Below are 6814 nucleotides of genomic sequence, written 5' to 3'. Positions count from 1 at the left end.
GCCATGACTGGATAAAGACCCTGGTCTTATTCTGGTGGTCTCGTCCTGCGCATTCCTCACATCTCCTCTTTGGCTCCCCACACAGCTCTTACTTAAAAATCATACTATGCCATTGCTAGTTTTAAGTATATTAAATTTATGAACAGAAAATGTAATAGGGATAAAAACAAATCACTACATTTAGATACAAAAAGTTATTTTCCTAAAGTATGGAAAAAAGATAACTTGAATTAAAAATGCTTATTTCCTAATAGAAGATTTGTTATACATGAATATAATCTTTTTTTTTGGAGAGGTTTTTGCTATACGGTGCATGTACTTGCCAGAAAGACAGAGAGACAGAGAGATAGAAAGTAAGAAATCACTCCCTAAAGGGGATGGCTATGCCACAATCCCTTCTCCTCTCGGGATCTTGGGCACATTCGCCCGGCGTGAGTTTAAGCCACCAGGTCCAGGACTCGAACTGTGGTCGACTACATGGGAGTCCAGCCACATAGCTATTATGCTAACTGCTGGTCCCAACATGAGTATAATCTTAAAATCTAACATAATCTTAAAATCTTAGGCTACAGGGAAAGTACTAGACAAAAAGGATAAATGTTTCATCTTATTCCCCTTCAGTCATGGACTACTGTGTTTAATATGTTATGTGGTCCCTAAAGAAATATTAGGTTTTGTAAAAGTTGTGATGCATTTTTACATTGAAAAACATAAGAAAAATACATCATGACTTTTGTATATTGACAAGCTAAAGAGAGTATTAAGGAGCATGTGTAATTACAGCCATAGTACTTTGAGTGCATTCTTTGCTTATTTATTGTTTGTTTGTTTTTGAGAGATTTTTGTTATAGGGCACATGTGCTCTCCAGAGAGACAGAAAGCAAGAAATTATGCCCCCAGGGAGATTGGCCACACCACCATCCCTTTTCCTCCATTCTCCTTCATTCTCCTCTTGGACTTCTGAGCACACACGCACACGTGCACCTGGAGTGAATTTTAAGACACTGGATCTGGGACTTGAACTGTAATCAACTACATGGGAGTCCAGCAATATAACCATTATGCCATCTAGTGGTTCCACGCCATCTATTGGTACCTATTTATTGTTATTTTTTAAAGTGAGATTTTATAAAAACAAATCCTAAATTTGTAAAGTACATTTAACAATAAGCTACCTCATCTTATAGTGAGTAACTCCAAATTCAGATAGTTAGGGGACTATGTAAGATTTAAACTCATGTAAACTTACTAGGTAGATAGCAACTCCAAATTATTCTTGGTAGTATCATGAACTACTTCTGGATAAAGAAAATAATAATGTAAATAAAACCTCACAGGGTTCATCACACTAAGAAAATTTAACTCCCATAAACTCTTTAACAGAGAAAAATATCATCTGAGTTTCTAGCTATGTGTAAACATTAGAGTTTCCCATTCCAGCCCACATGGGGTCTGCTTGTTGGTCTCTGAGACCTGAAAGTTGACAACTTCTTTGCATCCAGGAGGCTGCTCCTGGCAACTCTGCAGCCATCACCATGCCACAAAATGGACATATTGAATTACATGGTAAACGCTATGGATACCATTTGGATTATCATGAGAAAAAGAGAAAGAAGGAAAGTCAGGAGGCTCATCAACCTTCAAAGAAGGCAAAAAAGATGATTGGTCTGAAGGCTAAACTCTATCATAAACAGCACCATGCTGAGAAAATACAAATGAAAAAGCCCATCAGTATGCATGAAAAGAGGAACACCAAACAAAAGAATGATGAAAAGACTCCACAAGGAGCAGTACCTGCCTATCTATTGGACAGAGAAGGACAGTCCTGAGCTAAAGTACTTTCCAATAATGATTATACAAAAATGGGAAGAGAAAGAGGAAAATGGGAAGTCCCTCTACCCAAATTTCAAGCCCAGGGAGAAACAGAAGTATTAATAGTTATTCGAACAGGAAAGAGAAAGAAGGCATGGAAAAGAATGGTTACAAAAGTCTTCTTTGTTAGAAATGGCTCTACTAGAAAACCACCTACATATGAAAAATTCATTAGGCCAATGAGCTTATGTTTCAAGAAGGCCCATGTAACACATCTTGAACTGAAAACCACCTTTTGCCTGCCAATACTTGGTGTAAAGAAGAATCCCTCATCCCCACTATATACAACTTTGGGTGTTATCACCAAAGGTACTGTCATTGAGGTGAACGTGAGTGAACTGGGCCTTGTGACACAAGGAGGCAAGATTATTCTGGGGAAATAGGCCCAAGTTAACCAGCAATCTTGAAAATGATGGATGCATAAATGCTGTATTACTGGTTTGATAACAGTTGCGTACAAATAACTCCTTGTAATTTTTGATGATACACTAATCTGGAAAACCATCATGACTGATGTTTCTGAATATAACCAATCTTACATGTCTGCAATCATCAAAAGATTATTTATTAAATAATACAAAAACATTAAAGTGGCCTGGTTTTACCAAAAAAAGAAAAAAAAAAAGAGGATATATTTATAAGGATTCGTATTTATGTAAATCAAGGATGTTCTTTTTCTGTAAGTTCCACTATTGCTAACAGTGCCATAATGTTTTATAGTCACCAAGTAAAAGAAAGAGGATAATATAAAGCACTATAGTCATTTCAGCCTTTCAGACCAGGATAACTTGACGGCCTTACATGAACGGTTACACTGCTGCTCATCATACTCTGTTAGACTTTCAGACAGTTCATTTAGACTTTGATTTGTTGGGTATATGAACTTCCGTTTGGGCTTTCAAGACGTTTCAACTAATTTGACAGGAGCACAGGAGACTTCTGCTTTTAATTTAAAGCCAATGATGAAAGAAATGGTCAATAAGATTTTTCTACTTGCAGCATTGGTTTTCTTGAGTGCCTTTTGGTATGATCAGATGCATTTATTGTTCTCTGAGAAAGAGTAAGGTAAGACTAATTTATCACAGATATTTGCAGCAGAATATAAAGAGGGCCCTCTGTGTTATCTCAGGAATTTTCATCAATTAAGAGAGAATGAAGCAATGAAAATTGATATTCCTATAAATATGCTGATTTTGCTTCCATCAAGTAAATTCAGAAACCCTACCAATTAAAAAAAAAGATTTTAATCTTTGTCAATTTTGTAACTTATGCTAGTGAAGGTTATAAAGGGAAGAGTCATAAAAAATTTCCACAGATACAGCAAAGAACATCAAGATTATTTTATTTCGATCACACTAAGGATCATAAATATTTTTTTTCTTGAAGCTATTAGTCAATACTGCTTATGGACATATCTCAGGTTATATCAGGTAAGGTCGCCTCAATTGCACTTCAGAATTTGCAAGTGTCCACTGAAAATAAATGCATTAAACATTAAACAAACAAGCAAACAAAAAACCCTTCTCTTCAGTGTCCCTTTTCATAAAGACCAATGGGATTAGCAATATTATTGCTATATCTATCAGCTTAGCATTCTGAATCACATACTTTTTTTTTTTTAATCACATACTTTTGACATTAAAATATCACGCTCTGGAGGCCAGCAGGTGGCACAGTGATTAAGGCACTGGACTCCCACACAGCCAACCACAGTTTGAGTCTCGGACGTGGTGGCTTGAAACTCACACCAGACGTATGTCCATGCATGCCCAAAATCACAAGAGAAGAATGGAGGAGAAGGGAGTGGAGTGTGGCTGTCCTCCGTAAGGATGATGCTTCATGTCTCTCTGTCTCTGGCAAGCATACACACCCTATAACAAAAATCTCTTTAAGAAAACCAGGCTCTTGTCTTTTCTCTCATATCAAGGATAATCTTGCTGGGTACAGTATTCTTGGTTGAAATTGCTTTTTCCTTAACACTTTGAATATATTTTCATTCTTTCTCACATTGTTTCCGATGAGCGGTCTGCTGAGATAAACAAAACCTGGAAGAATTTACCAGCTCCAGACCAGATCTCCTAGAAGTTCTCAAGGGAGTGCTATGTCAGGAAAATTAAATTTAGTCACACAGAAATAAGAGTTCAAAAACTAAGAAAATGGCCAACTTAATTGTAGGGACAAGACTGGAGTTGAATATTATATTATATCCTAGAATTCAATCGGGAAGATCGAACCACACAGAAAATAGATTAAGTACATGAGACTGAACTGGTAAAACAGCATTCTGTGTCTTTTGACTAATATATTGCTGCTTTTCCTATACAGGTTGCAATATGCAATATTACATTTTCTCTTTCTCTTTTTGTCTCTCTTTCTTCTATTACACAGTATATATTATATATATATATATATATATATACAATTTAAAAAATTAAAAAATTGATATGTAAAGTAAATGCTTGTGGAAAATGAATAAATAAATAAATGGAAAAAAGAAAAAATATATAAAATATATACAATAAAATAAAATTTTTTAAAAAATAAAGAAAAAACACACACAAAGTATTTCATGTTAGGTAAATTATCTTTACAAGCCAAATGATGTATAGTGATTGAATGTTTAAAACTCATGAGAATTAAAAAAAATAATAAGAAGAAAAAATATTTGATGATGATGATGTGGATGGTAATGTCTTTGTCTTGACTGATATGCATGCTGGAAAAATAAATCTTAAACACTGGATATCCATATACATAATATGTGATTAAATGTAATATAAAATATATAATAAAAAAGAATAATCAAAAAAGAAAAAATATCTGGCCTCTAGAATAAACACAAGTTAGTGCAAAGTTTTAAGCAAGTCAATTGATTTGCTTATTAAAAATCTATACATTATTCAGTTGACTGGCTGGGACATATTGCTAACTACAGCAGAATAAAAAGAATGTCATTTTAAAGCTTATTATCAACAACTATCCATTCTTTTTTTTTTCTTTTTTTTTGCTAGATACAAGGTCAATGTAAAAACTAACTGTACCTCCTACATATTCCCGCAGCGGTTTAGAAAACTTAATTTAATAATAAATTATTTGTACCAGAATTGATAAAACAAAGTTTATAGGAATAAATTGAACAAAATTTAATGAAGACATCTACCCAAAAACTTTACCACTACTGAGATTAATTATCTAAATTAAAATACACCACATTTGTAGATTGAATGACAAGTGAGAATGGGATGCAATGAATGAGAAGAAAGTTCTATAGACAATGCTCTGTGGAAAAGTTACAGTGTTCTAGGAATTCCCTGAGGGAACACTTTAGACTTGGGAAGTCAACAAAGGTACCTGTCAGAAGAAAGTGAGTAATTAGTACTTCCTAGTTCTGAAACAGTAAGAAATAAAGTTTCAGTTAGAGGAAAGAGCAAAAGCTCTGAAGCAAGAAACATCAAGAGGTTAAGAGACAGTACCATGTTTGGAGAAGAAAAAGCTGCTCGGTTTGCTTGGAAAGTAATGTTTGAAGGAGACCTGTCATTAGATGGCCTCTAAGTAGGATAACATCACAAAGAACATTATAAATATAGTAAGTAGTTTTAGCTTTAACATGACAATAAATGCTTTAGGATGGACAGTTGCTTGATAAAAATTTCCAGTGAAGAAATAAAACTGTAGGGGCATAAAATCCCAGTCTGGAATCAGTAGTAAGCTAGGTAAGAAGCTAAGTAGAAACAGAAGGGCAATTTGGTGATAGTGGAAATGGGATAGTAGTAATGCAGAAAGAGTTGGAAAGATTCAAGTTATTTTTCAGAAGCAGAATAATCAGGACTTGGCCATGAAAAGGCTACGGTGTTGAAGAGTGTAGAGAGTTCAGGAGGAAAGCAGGGATACATCACAGAATGACAGAAAGAAATATGACCACTTTCTTCAGCTCTTACTTCACTTCAAAACTGGCAAATCCATAGGTCAAGGACTCATAGAATGCATTCTTAGTGTCAATTTTCTTGTTAATAGTTCCCAAATTCTTCATGTATAGAACCAAGTACGATTACCCGCCCTTCATTTTGGCATGAATATAAATAACTTGCTTCACATTTTATAGACTCGATCATTGTATAGAGCACTTTTATATTCATAATTTTTATATCATAGGCAAATGTTCTAAACTTGGTAGTACATAAATGATGTCCTCACCAAATCAATGAATAGGATGAGTCTTGGCAAGTGTAGCTACTTGACCAGATGACACATCTAGTAAGCAATAAAGCCTGGGCTTCAAACATAGATTGTTCATCTCTATGAGCAAATTTCCTCCCCAAACATCCTGACCCTCCAAATGTTATATTGTTAGTATAAAGGGATTATAATTAGGTATATTTACCGTCTGACACTACTACATAAATGAAATGAAATTGAAAAACATTAGACTAATTGCAGAAGATTAATTTAGCCTTTCTGAGAACATAAGTTGCTCATTTCTACAATGAGAAAAATTTGCCTAAAGTGTAGGAAGATGACATTAAATAGGACTAACTATAACTAATAGAAATGTTAAGTTGTTTAAGCTAAGAATGGGAGATACTTTCAATTTTAGGAATTGGTCAAAGTGGCTTTAGAGACAGCAGAACCTAAGAATCTCGTGTCAGCAAGCTTCACTCTTTGATACTGGCTTCTCTATTTTGGCTTTATTGAGTGTATGTTTCTTCCTTAAGCAGTAATCATGACCCTAATGTCTAAGTTTACATCCTCAGATGTAGGAGAAAGGGGGCTTTCTTATCATCTCTAGATAGAAAATTCTGGAGAAGGACTCTACCTAGTTCCCTACCACAATCTGCCAGATTTGATGCTACTTATCTTTTGGGTATTTACGCAACATCTTTCAGTATGTAGGTGTTTCTTTTTTTTTTTTTTTTCCTCCTGAAGTATCTTCTATGTACTTTTT

At 34.6% G+C, this 6814-nt stretch overlaps 1 pseudogene; it reads left to right on the top strand.

Moving 5' to 3' along the window:
• The first annotated feature begins 1535 nt into the window (after positions 1-1535).
• Positions 1536-2316, top strand: LOC106735864 (ribosome biogenesis protein NSA2 homolog pseudogene; annotated as a pseudogene).
• The last annotated feature ends 4498 nt before the right edge of the window (positions 2317-6814 follow it).

This window comes from Tupaia chinensis, unplaced genomic scaffold (genome assembly GCF_000334495.1).
Source record: "Tupaia chinensis unplaced genomic scaffold, TupChi_1.0 Scaffold000050_1, whole genome shotgun sequence".
NCBI lineage: Eukaryota > Metazoa > Chordata > Mammalia > Scandentia > Tupaiidae > Tupaia > Tupaia belangeri.
Note: the sequence above shows the minus strand (reverse complement) of the source record. Positions and strands in the feature narration are given on the sequence as shown.